Source organism: Ambystoma mexicanum, chromosome 6q (assembly GCF_040938575.1).
Source record: "Ambystoma mexicanum isolate Mex_15411 chromosome 6q, UKY_AmexF1_1, whole genome shotgun sequence".
Classification (NCBI taxonomy): Eukaryota; Metazoa; Chordata; class Amphibia; order Caudata; family Ambystomatidae; genus Ambystoma; species Ambystoma mexicanum.
In genome coordinates, this window is record NC_090937.1 from 1,234,935,310 (window position 1) to 1,234,955,335 (window position 20,026).

Here is a 20,026-nt window from a genome sequence, read left to right on the forward strand (position 1 = left end):
TTGCTGCTTCCTGTTGTTTCGCACGCCATCACAACTTCACAGCTATCAAGGACGTATCTCTTCTTTTGGCGGGGGTATTGGCTACGCGTGTTTTTCTGCATCGCGCTAGTCAGATGGTGAGTCACACACGCTCTTTTTCCCACTGCGGGTGCCCCTGTGTATCGCACCCATTTTCGATGTCATAGTAGCCTGCGTGTCCCACGCGTACGCGTTATTCGTGTTACTGGGTGCCACCGCGTACTGCGGGAGGTTGAATCCACGCACGTAGGCTGCAGGGTTGCGTGCATGGTTTTACTGCAGTTTTGGGGTGCCTGAGCATTGCATGACCCGTCACCACATCACCGGGGTCACATACAGCCTTGCAGGTGCAGGGGGGCTGTTAACATCTTGCTTCCCACCCCCTTCACCCCAATTGCTCAGGTCAATTGTGGTGTACTCCTCCCATTGGCACCACTCCATCTGTGCCAGCACTACTACATCTGTGCCATGGTTGGGAGGCCACCAAAGGTGAGGGGCGCCTCAGCTGGGCGTACTCCTCGTGGCGGGCGTGGTCGGGGACGTGGCCATGGTGACCAGGGAGTAGGGGGACTCCAGGGTGTCCAGGGCAGCAACAGAGGGGGAAGAGGCAGGGGTGCACCACTTGAGCACAATGTTGTGCCATGTGTCGGTGCAGCCATGCCACCACCCCCTGTGGTTCCGGGGGATGCAGCTCCTGCATCTGGCACTGGCAACCATATGACCCGGCAGTCCGTTCCATCGACTGCCACGGGCCCAAGGGTAGTGGTAGCTGCAGGTGCAGCTGTGGACACCGCCACCCAGGCTCAGGGTCTGCCAGCGCAGGCTGCGTTGGCACTTGAAGAGCCCTTGGTAGATCTCCAACCGGCCAGGGGGGAAACCATAGGGGCAGGCTGGGCTGCTCTGACCAAGACACTTGTCCCTGGGGCAGTCATGTCATCTGCTGCCCCGAACAGCCGGGTGTTGGCAAGTGCACGGGCAGATGCACCCAAGAGCACCCCGGTTGTGAGTCTGCCAACCAGGACCGTTGCGGCCAACGACCCTGCCACAGCTGATGTTGCTGCGCAGGGTCCATTAGTGGGCAATCAGCTGCCACTGACACAAGTCAGGCCTCTGGTCATCACTCCACCTGCCACTCCCTTGGCTCAATCCACCGAACCCACTGGCCATACTGGTCAGGGCGGCATTAGCCAGCCAGGGTCTGCGCCACAGTCCAAGAGGAGGAAGGTTGCACCTGCAGCACAGGCTGGGACCCCACACACAGCCACGACCTCCTGCACGTCGAGGAAGAAGCCTTTCTGTAAGCAGGAACTGGACTTCCTCGTGGACTACGTGCGGGGCCACAGCCGTGACATGCTAGTGGGTGCCAATAGTCAGACCACGGCTGCCCAACGTGACACCCACTGGAAGCATGTTGCGGAACATGTCAGTTCATTCGGCCATGAGGTGCGCACGGCGCAGGAGTGCAAAAAGCGTTGGAATGACATCAAGCGCAGCACTAAGGCCAAGCGTGCATCAAATTACAACTTGACTCTGGTGACTGGCGGTGGGCCTGCACCAGAGGAGGAAGAACTCACTCCGCATGAGGCTCTCGTTGCGGAGTTCATACCACCTGAATTGGTCGAAGGAGTGGGAGAGAAGCTGGACTTTGATGCCCAGTCCAGTGAGTGTTGATGCGTGTTTGTTGAGGACGTGTGTGTTTCACTTGTGGGATGTGTTGTGCATGATTGCTGCTACATGTGACGTGCACATGGTTCTGATGTGTAAGTAATGCAATGCTACCGTCATGCATGTCTCCTCTGCCTGCATGCGGGACTCCATGTAGGCATGCTCCCTTGCCCCTCCCCGCCACTCTGCACCCCAGTTCCACCTTTGCACTGGTCTGCTTCAATCTTGCCAATGTGTACTTTCTTGTTCATGTGTCCTGTGTAGATGCTAACTTCCAGCGTAGAATCTGCCAGACATATGCCGTGTGGTACAGCCTTAGTACTCGATGCAGGGTATCTCACTTGTACTGTGCATGGGTCAGATGTCCCGCAGGGACATGAGTGCCCATTCATGCTCCATGTGCATTGCACGCATGCCCCTATGTGTCCTTGACTGGATGATCACTGTAATATAAGTCCTTGGTTACATACATTGCCTGCCATCTCATCAGCCTTCCCATGTCAACTGTGCCTCAGTCCTGCGTTGCACACATGTTTAGGCTCTGACAATCTGTGTGGCTCACAGGCCTCAGCCTGTTCAATGGCCAATGACTCTGTCCAACTCTTGTTGTGTCTTCTTCACACGTGGGCGGCCTCCGGAGTTTCCATCATGTGTCCTGCCCACTGTCCCAGCATCATTTGCAGTGTTGTAATTTGAATCACATTAAGCTGTTGATGCCAGTCAACACTGCCTGTCAATACACAGGTGTATGGTCAGCCTTTTGATACCATGCTAGGCATCCCTGCTTTGGTACTGGGGTGGAGGGGTGCTTGGCTTCTAGACATGGTACACATTGAATGCACAATGCACGTGATGTCTGAATTTGACATTGCACTGCCTTCACATTTCCTGGCACACACCATGTAGTGCTTGTACATGTAGGTAGTGAGTGGCGTACACATTTTCTGCACTGCATAGACCCACTTCCATGGAAACTGCCACCTTTCAACAGGTCTGATCACAGAAGCTATTCAAAGTAGACCCAGCATGCATGCCAGGTCATATGTTGTGTGTCACATGTCTGCCTGATGCCTTTGCTGTCGGTGTGTGTGTGTGTCGTGTGCTTCTGGCATGTGTATTGACCTTTTCCTCTCTATTTTTCAGGTGATGACGCAATGGAGGCAGAGGATGGTGTTGTCATGCCAGACACAGGGTTGGTAACGCCACATCAACCCGGCACTAGTGGGGGTCGTGGGGTGGTAGGCCACAAAAACCCCCAAGTGCTGCAGTCCATCTTCTCTCTGGCTGCCTATGAGTCCAGCCTTGATGACGACTCTGACGTCCATGTTGAGTTGGATGAGCATCAAGTCCATGTGTCAGGGGTGATTGATTCTGATGTGGACACTCCTCTGTCTGCGACACCTGCACTGAGGGATCAGACAGTCTTGGTTCCTCCGCCCGTGGTGGATCGGGACGCAGGGTCACCCTCCACACCAGTCACTGATGTGCCTGGGACATCACGTCGACGGGGGCATGTAGTCGTGCAGCCGCAGGCGGTGCCAACACAGCGAGGACCCCCGGTCCTTGGGTCCCGCTGGGGTCAAGCCCGGCAACGCGGTCGCCGCGCGCAACCGCTGTATACTGAGTGGGAGCAAGACATGACTGCCAATTCCGAACGGCAGGGGGCAGCAATGGAGAACATCGCTGAGAGCATGGAGCGTGTGGCCCGATCTGTGCTCCCCACTGCAAGGCAGGTGCTTCTCCAGCAGCAGGCGGCACGGTCCACAGCCCGCTCGCTCAGGCTGGGCATGGCGGCCTCAGACAGGGCACGCCAGGCTGAAATGTCGTCTCTGCGTCAAGCAATTGCTGCTCACGCAGAGGCGCACATGGATGCCCTGAGGGAGGAGTATGCTTCCCTCAGATCCACTCTGGGTGTCCTTATGATGTCCCAGAGGCAGCAGGCAGGGGAGAGGTTTGCACAGCTTGAGTGTACCATCTCGGCTGAGCTACAGGCTTGCCGGGAGGTGCAGCGGTTGTCCAGCCAGGCCTTGCAGGAGGAACTCCGTGTTACACGTGCTACCTTGCAAGAGGAAGCACGTGTATCACGGGAGGTCCTGCATGCAGACCTACGTCACATCGCCACACAGAACCAGGCTCACCCGTCCGGCAGACTTGCTGCCGACGAGGGGCAAGCTGCGGCTAGGCGTGGCCAGGCTACTGTGCCACGTCCTCCTTTCCAGGATGAGCCAGACTCGGACGACCCCCTTTTTGGATGCAGTCACCAGGATGGGTTTGAACCAGGGGTTTTCGGGATTGTTGGTTCTGGGATAGAATGATAGGCGGCGACAGCTCAATCCCCACATCTACCCAGTCTATGGATGTGGTTTTACGTTCCCCTGGTTCCGGTACTGGGCCGCACCCCCCTTTGCAGTCTTCAGATCCCTCCTTGCTGCCAGGATTTGATGGGTACCCCCCCTACTGACCTAACTGGGCAGAGATTTTTAGGATGCCCTTAGTGGGCCTACTTTCCTGGGGTTGCCCACTAAACTGCACTGTGCTTGGGTGACCATACCCGGATGCCCGCCCATCCATTCCTGGGAGGTACTGGCCTATGAACCCCATACTTTTGGCTGGATAGTAATCTGCCCTCCCTGTGGCCCTGTGCTCATGTGTGCCAGGAGACATGGGGGTGGCAGAGTCCAAGGACTGGGAGAGATGAAGGCCTCTGGTACTAGGGCTCCTGAGGTTATGCTCAGGTGTTTCCCTTTCCCAGCGAACTTCATCTCTGTCAGCCCCTGCTTCCTGTTGCAATGCAAGAGCCTGCGCTTTCAGTTCCTCAGTTACGGCCTTACTAGACTCTATCAGTCTCTCCTGCATGGCTACCTGTTGCTGGAGCCTATCAATGTGCTGACAGAGAGTCTCATTCTCTCTCTGTGCCTCTTGATTGGTCCTGGAATACTGGGCCAGTCTTTGCTGCAGGAGGGTTACTTCCTGAGTCCCATCCCCACTGGCCTGATCCTTTCTTGCCAGAGCATCTCCCACATAGGTCGTGCTGTGCAGGCGTTGAGCCCATGGAGGATTTTTTTTGGCTCAGCATCATCGCATTTGGATGTTGAGCAGCACCCTGTACCTCCCCCCTCCTGGGTGCCTCCCCTCCCCCCCGGGTCGTATGTGGCCATTTTTGATTTTTCTTTTAGTTTAGTTAGTTAAGTTTCTGTTTGATAGTTAGTTTAAATAGGTAATGTAGGTTTTCCATAGTTAGTGTAATTAGTTAATAGTTGATTTAGTTTAAAATTGCTAGTCTATTGTGCTTTCATGTGACGGTGCGGTGCTTTGTGGCTTTTGAAGGCATCCACTGTCTGTTCCAGCTGGGCCCTTCATGGTTGTCTTGTGTATGTGTTTGCTGCTTGGGTTCCTTGACTCACATATGCCACTCCTGCCTCCCTTATCCATGGGCTCGCAAGGATGGTTCGGTGTTACAGCATTTTACACAAGGGCTTTGGACTGTCATATCTGTGGCATGTCTGGTGCTGTGTGACTTGTGTTGACACCCCTAGTGGGGATGATTTAGGTGTCATTGTCCACTGTTCAGCTTTTGCTAGATGGGGTGTGTCATGATTAATGTGGACATTGATTGCTATGCATTGTGTAGTATGTTTCATATCTTTCCTGTACATGTGCTTGTTGCAATTCATGCTGTAGATAGTGTTCCACACTTTGGAGGTGAAAGACAGACTGATGGTGTGATTTGTGATGTGACTCTCTGACATGGTCAAGTAATGAGATGCCTGATGAGACACACACAGATGACTTTGAAGCATTAATCATGTGTTTCATGCCCTTTCTGCAGGGGGATGTGCCTCCAGAGCACCTTTGCCAGCAGACATGTCCCATTGGACGACGGAATTCTGGACCCGTTTGTTGGTGCCCACATGCACATGTGTGCAGAAGCAGAGGCACAGTAATTGCAGACCCACATCCTAGAACTGCTGATATGTTCCAAGGAACTCCAGGCATGGTGAGCATCACAGGGGGGCCACGACACAGCAAAGCTTGCACCAGGCGAGTTGCACATGCAGGCTTAGTCACAGCACTGAGGGTGAGCTTAGACGAATATTGGTGTTGAAGCACACAATGCAGCTCAGATGTGTTTGGGGACTGATGGCTGCTGATAGTAGGGTTGTCTGGGACACATGCAGGGGCAGTGGCACATACCCTCCGGTACACCAAGCTCCATTGAGGCACTTGTATCAACCATGTAGCCTTCCGAGACATGGAAAGGGGCAGCTCACAGGGACATACAGCAAGGGACATACTCGGGTGCAGTGCATGTCTTTTCCACGTACTTCATGATAAATGCACTGCCAACTTTGTTTCGGTCATGGTGGTACGCAACTTGCTCTGTAGTCATGGCTTGCTATATGGGTCTGTCTGCTTACCCAGGGAACATTGCATGTTGTGTGAATTGTGACACATTGGTGTTCCATTTGCCATGCACCCAGCAGCGGCTGCCTTACTGCATTGATTGTGTATGACCCTTCACAGGGGTGATGTTATATATGGGTACGAAGCATCAACCACAGATTGTCTGTTTGTAGAGTAGTCTGTTGCTATGGGGCATGTTTGGTGTTGTGTTTTTGTGCAATTGGCACGTACAGGTTGTTGACTGTGTCTCTCTTTGCAGCATTGCAGTGCTCCTGTAACCGGACCTGAGAGTGCGCAGGCAGGAGGCCAGCACTCAAAACCAGAGCTAAGTGTCTTGTTGTTTTTCTTACGAACTGCTCTGCATAGGCTTGCTGGGGAGTGTACTGATGCATGGATGTATGTGTGGTTCAACTTGGTATGTTTTATTCTCCCTAATCACCTGTTATCCTATGCAATTTTGAAACCTGTACCCTCTACCCGGTGTTCCTGCTTCCCGTGCCTATCCAAGCAACATTCCCTGACCCTCTTTCCCCACTGGGGTTGCGGATGCCTGTGTAAGCCCAGAACTTGCAGGCGCCAAAACCCTAGAGGGGGTGGTTGGTTCGTACCACTCCTGAGCCTGGACTACAGAAGGCCATGACAATGATGTCCAAGTCTGTTTGGATTGTGTATGTGTTCATGCAGGTTGTACATTTTCGTGCATTCCCTAGTTTCATGTGTCATTCCTCCTCCCCTCTCCTGCCGCTCATTCCAGTCATCCAGTGTGTCAACACCTGTCCCGACTGCATATCCCTGAACCTCCTTCCCCACCAGGGTCTCAGGGGCCTGTGTGAGTTTGACCTTGCAGGCACCCGGGACATGGTGGGGGTGGTTGTTTCGTGACACTCCCGCGCCTGTACAGGGGACCTCTGACAGTACACATCCATTCATGGTGCATCATCCTATGTCATGTACCACACATGTCTCACATCCTGTCGTGACATTGTTTTGCTGTGCTACCTTGGTTGTTGTATCATTGTGGTAGTACTTGGCCTTTGTGAGGTACTGCTACGTCAAGTCATCTACTGGAGGGTGTTCGGGTTGGTTTTTATGCCTTGGATTTTGTGATTTTGGAAATGAGTGTGGATTCTGAGGGTTCAGGCATCTTTTTACACACAAGGTGGGAGATGGTGACGAAGGGTAAAGGTGATCCTGTGGCCAGGTGGAATTGAGGTTTGGAGGCTCCATGACCCAGGTGCAGTTGTTCAGTGGGTCATGGTCATTTGTGAGGGAGGGGGGGGGGTTGTTGTTGATAGTTGCCTTGCCCTGCAGTGTGATGGGAACTCTGACATAGTAATGGTGGTATCCTATGTACATGTTGTGTTCTGCTGATCAATGCCTGTTCATGTGTTGTGTTTTCCTTTCAGGTGCGAGGGGATAGTTGTGGTTTGACATGCTGGGGTGTACACATGGTGGATGTTCACATGTGATGTGTAGGGAACACTGATGGTCACTTGAGTGCACATGCATATGTGGAGTGCATGTCCTTGCAGAACCACACACTTGCACTCTGATGCACTACATGTACTCCCACCCTTGCATATCCACGTGTACACTGTTTGCCTTCTGGTGCCCACTGTGTCCCGGCAGCACATGTTCTGTGACCGATCATGGATCCAGTACATGCCTAATTTGATGTTTGACGTGGTCTGTCACTTAGATGTGATGCTCAGGGTGTGCATCACACACAATGGCTGTTCACTGTGCTGTGCGTTGAGCAGTGTGATGCAGGAGTAGGACACTGCACACATGAGCTGCAGTGTTGATTTTGCAATGCATAATGTGCATGTAGACAGGCATTCATTGTGATGTTACGTCTACGACTGTTGTAATGCATTTGGAAATGACTTATTTTGGGTGGGAGGTTGTTGGTCTGTCATTTCATCTGATTCCGGGTCAGGCAGCAGTGTCCGATGCCACTGTGCATTTAGGACATGGCAATGTGTACCTTATCGTTACTGCATTGGTGTATGGGTATTGCGTGCCATGTCATGTTGATGTTTGGGAGGGTTTGAGTGACATGACAGTGATGGCCATGGCCTGGTTTGCAGGTGTGTGTGATGCACACCTTGCATGTCTGTGTCATCCGCTTCTCAGAGCAACTAGCTGGGGGTAGATTTCTCTCCGCAGCAGGGCCCTCCCCCTGGAACAGACTTCCGGCCTGACTTGAACTTGAGGGGAATCATCTCCAGTTCTGGAAGCACCTCAAGACCTTCCTCTTTGCTTCTGCTTACTGTCTGCCTCTCCCTTGCAGAATTCTCCACTGGAACTGCACAGGAGCTGCAACTGGGCCACTCTCACCGACCTCGGTCCCTGGCCCAGCCACTCTCCACTTGCACTGCCTCCCTGGCAACCCCTGCACTGCAGTACTGTCTCTCTATCCCTACAGCCCTCCCTTCCCAGCACTTGTCTGCACTTACCTTTGTAGTTGCCACCAGGCGACCTATGTATTATTTTTTTGGGCTACTTCCCCTGTACTGGACTCCCCCCCACCCTTCCCCTTGCACTTTTCCCATTCCCCCTACCCCTGCACTTGCACAATCCCAATGACACCTGGCCTAGTAGTACCGTTCTCTGTGTTCCCTTGTTCCCCCCTCCCTGCCTCATTGCGCCTTGGAATACTTGTGTATGGCCCATATCATGTCATATGTCATATGTGTGCCTTTTGGTCACACAGGATAGCTTGTGTTTAAGTAGCTAGGGATGCAGACGATGTGGCACTTCCATGGCAACTTTCTCAGGGTGGTAGGGTTGTGACAGTTAACTGTCCCTTTGTCATCATCGATTGTCACCTGGTATGTGCCAGGCCTGTGTGCACTCCGCAGGGGTGGGAGTTTAGGTGAAAAATGTGGCCACAAGCTGGGTCCGGGCTTCCTCGCCACGTGCCCTGTCCCCTCCCATGGGCAGCGCCTGTGCCTCTTGTTGGGGATGTGGGGGCACCAGCATGTCCACCGGGACGCCCTGCCGTGTTGCAACATTGTGCAGGACAGATGCTGCCACAATGATCCTGCACACTACTGGTGGTGCATAGAGTAGTTGCCCACCAGAGCGGTCAAGGGAGCGGAAACGTGACCTGAGCACTCCGAATGTGCGCTCCACTATGCCCCTGGTTGCAATATGGGCGGCGTTGTATCTTACCTGGGGTGGTGTGGTGGGGTTCCGGATTGGCGTCATCATGTGGTTGCTCAGAGGGTAGGCACTGTCCCCTGGGGAGGTGATAATAGTAGAGATTATTAGGGTTTGGATATTTGTCTGTGTGTGACTTGCATGCATGTGCAAGGGCATTTGTACTGACCTAGGAGCCATGTGTCGCCATGCTGCCCAGCTTCCAGTGCCCGGCTCAGGGCGGACATTCTGTATATGAAACTGTCATGGGTGGAGCCAGGGTAGTTTGCATAGACAGAGGTGATGATTCCCTTTGCATCACATACCACCTGTACATTGATGGAATGCCAGTGCTTGCGGTTTCGGTAGATGTGCTCAATGGCCCTAGGTGGACGTAGGGCCACATGGGTGCAATCTATGGCACCGAGCACTTTGGGGAAGTGTGCCACCCTGAAAAAATCCAGGACAACGACGTGCCTTTCTGCGGGTGTTCTGGGCATGTATATGTGCCTGCGGACTGAGGGGCGCGCTGTCATGATTGCCAGTGCCTGGTGTAGGCAGCGTGACTGCGTGGCCTGTGAGACCCCCCCCACTATGGCAGTGGTCCGCTGAAATGACCCAGTGGCCAAAAAATGCAGGACATTGAGCAGCTTCTCCAAGGGGCTCAATGCTTGGGAGCAAAGGGTGGGGGATGTGAGGTCATCTTTCCACTCCCTGACCAGGTCTAGGATGATATGGGGTGGAAACCTATACCTGCCATAGACCTGGTCGTCAGGCATCCCAAAAAGGCTTGTCCGTGGTGCGAAAATGCATGTCCTGGCTATTCTCCTCCTCCTGCGGTGTCCCACGATCAGTGCAGCGACAAATGGGGCATTCATCGTAGCTGTATATACGCGTTTGTTGTTTGCGTGCACTTTTATGCTGTGCGTGGGGACGCTTCCGCCTGCCTTCGTGTGGCAGACGCGTTGACGCCTGTGCACGTCTTTTGCCGTGCGCGGGTTTCCCGTATTCGGATACGGTCCGAGTGTCATCGCGTGTGATCGGAGGGGAGTGAGCGTACACGCAACTGGCCTGGGTACGTGTGTTTTGGGGTGCGCGGGAAGTTCCACACGCGATTAGCCTGGGTACGTGTGTTCCGGGGTGCCGGGAACTTTCACACGCAATTGGTGGAAATCCACGTGTGTTCTGTCATCACGTGCAATGAGGGAAACACCTGTGCGCGTCACGTCACAGACGTGCTCATGTGCTAAGGGCCTTTGGTCCAATGAAATCGCATATGCGTGCTGCCGTGCATACGCGCTAAGGGCCTTTCCTCGTATTACACGCGAACGTGCAGTTTCCACGCGCGCTTACGCGCATGGCCCTTTCCTCGTATTACACGCGGACGTGCAGTTTTTCACGCGCGCTGAAATGCCCATGCACGTCTGTACGCGTCACGTCACAGGGGCGCTTGCGCTTGAGAGGCCTTCTGTCCAATGAAAATGCGTATGCGTGCAGACGCGCTTACGCGCTAAGGGCCTTTCCTCGAATTACACCCTGACGTGCAGATTTTTCACGTGCCAAATCACTCCGTATCAAGCTGGCCACGCGTAAGCACACGGAAGACCACGCTCCTGCCCAGAAGGCCGAACTACTGCCCCCCAGAGCCCCGAGCACGCTCCCACCTGCCATCTGCTGCTGCCTGATTGCCTGCTGCCCACGTGCACTGCCATTTGCTGCCTGCACATCAGCCAGGGGTGCTGTTGCTGTGACCACCCCTGCTGGAACCGAAGACTCCCGACTGGGATTCCATCGCTCCACAGCTCAGCCCGCCCACTCCTGCCTCTGGGGTTGTCATGTCGGGGCAAACACCATCTGTGACCACTGACAACCACCGGCCAGAGAGGCAGAGGGGCACCAGCTTCAGTGCCACCGAAGTTGGTGTCCTGGTGGAGCAAGTCCTGGGGCAGTATGATGCCCTCTTCGGAAGTTCCCGCGCCGACAAGGAAGGACGGACTCGGATCTGGACTGACATCGTGACTGCCATCAACGCGGAGGGGGTGGCAGTCCGCGACTTACAACATGTCAGGAAGCGCTGGGAGGACTTCAGGTCCAGGACCCTGAACAAGGCCCGGCGCCTCTTGAAGGCAGCGGATGCCAAGGGGCGCCGGGGCCACATGTCGGAAGAACAGATGAGGGTCCTGGAACGCATATCCCCAGCGCTCCACGTCCAGGTCCTAGAGAAGCAGACCCGTCTGGAGTCGAGCGGTGAGTGTACATGCATCCTGATTGTGAGCAGTGCGTGTGGTGATTATTCAGTATTGTGCAGGTTGCACATCTGTTTGTATGGGGTCGAGTATGGGTGGGGGTGTACGGGGCCGTGGGGCTGCCACATGCAAGGGCTGTAATGTGTGAGACATGGATGGTGCATGTGTGTGTAGGCTTGCATGCCAAATGCAGTTGTGTGGGCACACATGTTTGGATGAATGTGTATGTAAGTAGACATGTCCGTGATGTCACGCATGTATGTTGTTTTCGGCTGCATGTATCAGCACTGTGTACATGTGCATGTGTGTGTATTTGACAAGGGTGCAACAGTGATGCAACATGGATGCATGTGACAGCGGTATGTGGAAGCCTGATTGGCAGATGTGACATGGATGCCCGTCTGAACAGTGCGACACTTGGCAGAGGTGTACACATGCATGCAAGTGTGGTGGTGTGTGTACATGTGTGGTGCACTTCCTGTGTTGCATGTGATGTCTGGCTCACCTTTGGCTGCTCATGCTGTTGTATGTGTATGGATGGTGGTAGCAGTTGCGATATGGCTGTGGTATGGCTAATGTGTGCGAGTTGTAATGACATGTGTGTTGGGGATTGTGATGACATGTCTGAGGTTTGCCAATGCCACTCATGTACAACTGTCATGTGTGTATATGTCCATTGTACAGTGCCCTGATGCCTGTGTTTTGTTTCTCCCTGTCTGCAGCGTCAACTGATGAAGAGGGCGGAGAAGGTGCTGTGGAGCACAGCGGCGGGGATCCGACCGCCAGCCGGAGACGCAAGGCCCGGCTCCCCTCCCAGGTTGTCATCTCGTCGGGGAGTGAGGAGTCTGGTGCCGCGTCCCAGGCCACAGCTGCCGGGGGGAGGTCCAAGAGGCGGAGGTTGGAGTTGGACTCCTCGGCAGCAGAAGGGGCAGCTGGGACCCTACAGGGCCCAACAGGGGAAGATGGCACGGAGTCATCCAGGTTGGTGGGGGGTTTGGTGGAGGAGGAGGCCGTGCAAGCACCAGAGACGGGGTCTGGAGGTGGGGATCCCACTGGTGCTAGTGGTGCAGTGCAGGACCAGGGACAGGAGGCAGCACAGGCCGCCACAGAGGTGCCTGTGTGCAATCCTGTCCCCGATCCTGTCCCTGCATCATCTTGCACCAGCAGGGATGCCTACGTCCAGACCCGTTTTCAGGCAGGGGATGAGCTCACGTCAACTGGCCTTCCTGTGCCTGCGGACGTGGCTATCCAGGTCCGGGTTGAGCCTGTCCTGGCTGGTGTGGCATTGCGTCAACGGGCCATGCAAGGTGACCTGCAGTCTTTTCATGGAGAGACTGCACGTCATCTCGAATGGCTCGTTGACCACGTCAGCCTGCTGGGACAGGTCACCCAGGCCGCATTCCTCCGTCTGATGGGGCTTGCTCCGACCCCCTCCTCAACTGGACCCCCTACGCGCCAGTCGTCCTCTGTGCCATCTTCCCACCCATCAGTCACCTGGGTGCCCTGTGGAGCTGCCTCTGACGGTGCGGCCAGGCTGGTGGAGGAGGCATCCCTGACACAGTCGGGAGTCGGACGTCCAGCAGGGGTGGCCACATCTACGACTGCACCCCAGCCGGCGGAGGATGTGCAGGCAGCAGGAGGCAGTGCACGGGCAGAGGCACAGCAGCAGCAGCAACGTGGTGGGAGCCATGAAGGCTCGGGGCCTTCGACATCGGAGGGGCAGGCATCGGAGAGTGTCTTCCGTGTGGCAGCGGTTGGGCCACGCCATAGATGCGGAGCGGCAGCGGGCGGAAGAGGCACGGCTCACAATGGTCAGGGCGGAGAACTCCATTCGGAGGGCCCTGAGGCGGGCCGAGTGCCTCGAGGCAATCCGCAGGGGTTTGGAGGTGGAGACATCGACGGCGCTGCGGACCCTCGGGGCCATGGAGGAGGACCGCCTCCAGGACATTGAGGAGGAGTTCGATGATGCCCTGGCCCGTAACATCCACAAGTGAGCCGTGAAACTAGCCCGCTGCCCTTGTACATAGTTTCTAGGTAGTGTTAGGTTTCATTTGTGTTTTTATTTTATTTGGACCTTTCGGACATTGGCCACATTTTTGTATATAGTTTATTTTATTAGTTAGTGTAGTTAGATAGGTTTCCTTTATTTTGTTGGGATAATGGACCCTGGATTGTTCCCATGTACATAGTTGACAGTTGGATTGTATTTTTTTTTCTATTTTTGACCATGGAGCAATGGCTTTCTTTTTCATTTCCCATTGGATTTTGTTTTGTGGACATCGACTTTGGACATTACTTTGGATTTTTATTTTTGGTTTTGCTTTTTTTGACGGACATGCTTCTTTTCATTTTTGTACATTCACGTTTCTGTTTCTTCTTTTTTTATTCTATTGATGTTTCCTTTAATACATATTATTTTTGGTGAACTTCAATGTGTGGTATCTCATTGGTTTCATGCATTTCATGATATGTGTTTTGAGATTCACTGACACCCATTGGGTGTATGTGAGGGAAATGTGTTTGTTTCGGAACTTGCAATTGGTGTTCTGTGATGTAATTGCAAATTATGAGTGGGTGGATGCAATACTCGGGTGGGTGTTTTGCATTTGGAGGCTGACCATAGGGACCAGGGATCTAGATTGTGATGACATGTTGGCTGGGGAACATGAGTTGCACATGGGTGGGGGCCTGCTGGCAGGTGCCCCTGGTGACTGGGGGGTGGGGGTGGTGGGAGACATGAGTGGGGGCATGGTGGAGGCTGCCCCTGGTGGCTGGGGGGTGGGGGTGGTGTGAGACATGGGTGGGGGCCTGGTGGAGGCTGCCCCTGCAGGCTGGGGGGTGGGGGTGGTGGGAGACATGGGTGGGGGCCTGGTGGTGGGTGCCCCTGCACTGCTGGGGGGTGGGGGTGGTGTGAGACATGGGTGGGGGCCTGGTGGAGGCTGCCCCTGGTGGCTGGGGGGTGGGGGTGGTGGTAGACATGGGTGGGGGCCTGGTGGTGGGTGCCCCTGCACTGCTGGGGGGGTGGGGGTGGGGTGAGACATGGGTGGGGGCCTGGTGGAGGCTGCCCCTGGTGGCTGGGGGGTGGGGGTGGTGGGGAACATGAGTTGGACATGGGTGGGGGCCTGCTGGCATGTGCCCCACAGTGCTGGGGGGTGGGGGTGGTGGGGAACATGAGTTGGACATGGGTGAGGGCCTGCTGGCAGGTGCCCCTGGTGACTGGGGGGTGGGGGTGGTGGGATACATGAGTGGGGGCCTGGTGGAGGCTGCCCCTGGTGTCTGGGGGATGGGGGTGATGGGAGACATGGGTGGGGGCCTGGTGGTGGGTGCCCCTGCACTGCTGGGGGGTGGGGGTGGTGTGAGACATGGGTGGGAGCCTGGTGGAGGCTGCCCCTGGTGGCTGGGGGGTGGGGGTGGTGGGGAACATGAGTTGGACATGGGTGGGGGCCTGCTGGCAGGTGCCCCACAGTGCTGGGGGTGGGGGTGGTGGGGAACATGAGTTGGACATGGGTGGGGGCCTGCTGGCAGGTGCCCCTGGTGACTGGGGGGTGGGGGTGGTGGGAGACATGAGTGGGGGCCTGGTGGAGGCTGCCCCTGGTGGCTGGGGGATGGGGGGGGTGGGAGACATGGGTGGGGGCCTGGTGGAGGCTGCCCCTGGTGACTGGGGGGGTGGGGGTGGTGGGAGACATGGGTGGGGGCCTGGTGGAGGGTGCCGCTGGTGGCTGGGGGTGCAGGGGGACATGCGTTGGTGGGCAGTAGTGCAAGTTGACATGTGGGTTGGCTGGTGGGCATGGCCATGGTGGATGGGGTGCCTGCATGACATGTGCTGGGTAGGCCCCTGTGGTGTGAGCCACCTGCAGGGGCCGTGGAGGGTGTAGAGGGAATACCTGGGAGGACCCACACGTGCAATTCACGTGAGCTGCTCCCCGCGCACCCCTGTAATACACGTACCCTGTTGATATCGCGTACCCCTGTAATACACGTACCCTGATGGAATTGCGTGTGGAACTTCCCGCGCACCCCCGAAATACACGTACCCCGCTCAATCGCGTGTGTCACTTCCCGCGCACCCCCGAAATACACCTACCCCGCTCAATCGCGTGTGTAACTACCCGCACACCCCTGATATACACGTACCCCGCTCAATCGCGTGTGTAACTTCCCGCGCACCCCCGAAATACACGTACCCCGCTCAATCGCGTGTGTCACTTCCCGCGCGCCCCCAGGCCCGATCGCGTGAAAATGTTCACGCGAACCCCTGAAATACACGTAGCCCGCTCCCCCAGGCACGATCGCGTGAAAATGTTCACGCGAACCCCAGAAATACACGTAGCCCGCTCCCCCAGGCACGATTGCGTGAAGAAGTTCACGCGAACCCCTGAAATACACGTAGCCCGCTCCCCCAGGGCCGATTGCGTGAAGAAGTTCACGCGAACCCCTGAAATACACGTATCCCGCTCCCCCAGGCCCGATCGCGTGAAAATGTTCACGCGGACCCCTGAAATACACGTAGCCCGCTCCCCCAGGCCCGATCTGGTGAAAATGTTCACGCGAACCCCTGAAATACACGTAGCCCGCTCCCCCAGCCCCGATCGCGTGAAGAAGTTCACGCGAACCCCGGAAATACACGTAGCCCGCTCCCCCAGGCCCGATCGCGTGAAGAAGTTCACGCGAACCCCTGAAATACACGTAGCCCGCTCCCCCAGGCCAGATCGCGTGTGTGACTTCCCGCGAACCCCCGGAATACACGTACCCCGCTCAATCGCGTGTGTAAATTCCCACGCAACCCCGAAATACACGTGCCCCGCTAGCACAATTGCTGTATGTTGCCACTTTTGTAATGCACAGGGACGCTACCGCCTGCCTTCGTGTGGCGGACGTGTTTCGGCTTGTGCGTGTCTTTCGCTGTGCGTGGCTTTGCCCTATTCGATTCCATGAATACGTGTGGTTCGGGTGCGTGTGGGCGTTCCGTCTGCTTCCCTGCAGTACATCCCCAGTTACGCCCTTGTTTTCGCGAGTTGTTCCCCATTCCGCGCGTTACGCCCCGTGTTCCGCCCACTTTCTAGTGTATGCACCGAGTTTGTGAGCTTTCACTGTGCGCGTCGCGCACGTCTTTCGGGATGTTGCAGTGACGTGTGTGCCATGCACGGGTTTGGCGCACATCCCGATGGAAACACGCGCAAGGACTTCCATGAATCGCACGCGTGCGCCTGTTTTTTTGCGCTTGCGCCTGCTTGCGCGAAGATTTTCGGCGCACGTTTGTTCCATGAATCGGCCCCTAAAAGTCATTTTGATGAAATTAAACATGTACTTGACCAATTGCAAAAGGCGGGTGCAAATGTATCTTTACAGAAAGCCCAATGGTGCAAGAAAAAGGTGAATTTCTCAGGCCATGAAGTAACTGAACATGGTTTAAATCCACAAAAGAAAAAGGTGGAGACCATACATAAGTTGAAAGATCCTAGAAAAATGAAAAGTTTAAAAGGTTTATTAGGAATGACGGGATATAACAGGAAGTTTATTGAGAATCATGCTGAAATCACTCAACCATTGAGTAAACTATTGAAGCTGAGTACACACTGGAACTGGGAAAAGGAGCAGTATGAGGAAGTTGCTAAATTGAATGAATGTCTCATAAAGGCACCATGATTGGCCTATCCCATAAAGAACAACGATTTCTTTATCAATAAAGGATTCACTGAGCATTGTATGTCAGCAGTGTTATCTGTAAAACATGAGGTAAACCATGAAACTATTGCTTACGGAAGTAAGGCATTTTCTCAGGTTGAGACTAAATTCAGAGAATGTGAAAAGGCTCTTCTGACCACCGTATGGGCACTGCAACAATTTTGTCCCATTATTCAAGGGGAAAAGGTGAGACAAATCATCAACCGTGCATTTTTTACAGAGTAAAAGGATTAGATCAGGCAATCTAGCACAGTCCAGAATTACTTCATGGACATTGGCATTGCAGGGTTTTCCTGTAGAAGTGGGATATGGCCAGAATAAAAAGAGCCCAATTGTTCAAGGGTTGGCAGATCTACATGACTGTGCAGCTGAATGTGTTTCAGATGAGGTAGAGGCGGAGTCCAGTTTGCAGGAATTTGAACAATAACCACACAAATCTTTTGATGAAAATACATGCAAGGAATTGCCAATTGTGTATGTCGATGGATGTGCTTTTCACATTGAAAATGACAGCAATCAAGAGTTGGTGTCAGGGATAGGAAATGTCTGGTTGAGATGTGAGGACATTCCCAGTATAGGAATGAGAATTGGGGCTAGGAGTAGCCAGGTAGCAAAGTTAGCAGCCATTCATAAAGCAATCACTACTGCAGTTGATAACAAATTTGGTGAAATTGTCCTGGTGACTGATTCTGATAATGCACAAAATAGCTTTGTAGAATATGTGTCTGGCCGGAGAGCAATAGGCATGCTCACATATAACAGAAAGCTACTCAAACATGGGAAAATGATTCAAGCTATAGACAAAGTAGTGTCAGTGAATGATTTAACAGTATACTGGAGAATCATTTGTGGACATTTGAAAACACCAGGAGAGGATAATGAGGGAAATGATAGAGCAGATCAATTGGCCAAGATTGGGGCTTTTATGGGAGAATTGTTGCCCATTGAACACTTAATTGGTGAAATACAAATAGATGTAGTTACACGCTCTAAAGCTCCAAAAGAAGTTGAATATCCCGTAGTGAAAAGGAGTTATGATACTCCAGATCAGGATCTGATTAAGGCACAAACAGATGACCCTGTATTGGGGGTCTATTATAATCATTTGATAGACCCCGAACAAAATCCTTTAACTGAAAATGATTGTACAGGAAAGGAAGAGCTGAGAGTGTTATTAAAGAACTAAAAACAAATTAAACTACTGGATGGTCTGATGATCAGGGAATTCATAACAAAGCAGATACAGTGGGTGGTACCTCTTTCATTCAGAGGGCTAATGTTACACCATGCACATGTTGTGATAACTGCAGGACACAGAGGTTCACAAAAAAACTTTAGAGATACTGAAAGATTATGCTTACTGGTCACACATGTCTCAAGATGTGTAATTATATACCAGGGGGTGTCTGGCATGAGCACAATTTAAACCTGCTTCACCAATGCATAGAGCTCCATTAATGAAAAGTGGTTTAACACTTCCATGGTCGGATCTACAAATCGACTATGTAGGGTCTCTAAAGAGATCGAGTAGGGGAAACCGCTATCTTCTGACGGTGGTATGTTTAATGTCAAAATGGGTAGAATGTATTCCTGCACCAGATTGTCATTCGCTAACAGCAGCTACATTGCTGGTAAATCACATATTTTCAAGATTTGGGTTACCACAAAGAATAGAGTCGTACAGAGGAAGTCATTTCACGAGCACCTTAATGAGCAAGGTGTGGCAGATATTGTGGGTAAAAAGGAAGTTGCACATCACATATTCGCCTGCCTCTTCTGGAAATGTTGAATGTTGCAATAGTTCTGTAGTGGAAATAATAAAGAAGTGTGTGGTGGAGGCAGGTTCTAGGTGGGATTTGGGATTACCTTTAGTGTTGGTGGCCATTTGGTCGACTCATGCTAAAGCGACAGGTATCTGTCCTCATGAGGTGTTGACAGGAAGGAAAATGGAACTGCCACAACATTTATTAAATAGGACACATGAGCAAAGACTTGTGAGTGGATCTACAGTTCACAAGTATGTGGAAGAACTGAGAAAGCATTTACAACATGCATTTGCATTTGTGCAGAGAAATTTGGAAAGAGCTGCTAATAGTCTAAAGTCCTACTATGATTAAAAAGACTTCTGTCAAAGAGTATAAAATAGGTGATCGGGTATATAAGTTTAATTTCGGGAAAGGTAAACATCAAAACTCAAAATTTCTTGTGGCATACCAAGGTCATTTTGAAATAATAGATAAAGTGTCCCTGGTAGTGTTTAAAATTTTGAAGACAGAAGGTGAAATAGCAACAGAGATATTTGGTAACGTTAATCAAATTAAGCCCTGTCATCCAAAGCATGAAATAAAGAGACTTGAGTAGGTGGAGACAGGTTAGGTGTACTAACTGCATGGGAAAGCAAGCTAGCAGTGAGATAACTGATGAAAACACAGTAAATGTGTATGTTAATGAATGAGTGAAGAACTGTTGACCATATGATGCATGCGTAATGATAAATGACGAGGTGGCGTTTTATTCTATGAGAAATTAAAAAATATAGTAATATAGTAATATAGTAATTAAAAAAAGCAATGTAAAAAAAACACATTAAAAAAAGAGTCGGACACTATGGGCCTCATTACAAGGGTGGTGCTCCCGTAATGAAGGGTGCCGGTACGGGACCGGCACCCTTCATTACGGGAGCGCCGATTACGAGGTTCCTTTTGCGAGACCCAGACCAGCCGTCTGGTAAAACCAAACATCGTTTCCGGGTCCCGCGAGGAGAAGACGGAGGTAATAATGGGCCATTTGTAATGTGCCCGTTATTACCTCTCTCCCCATTCCCATTGAGCCCTATTGGGGCTCAATGGGAATGGGGAATGGTT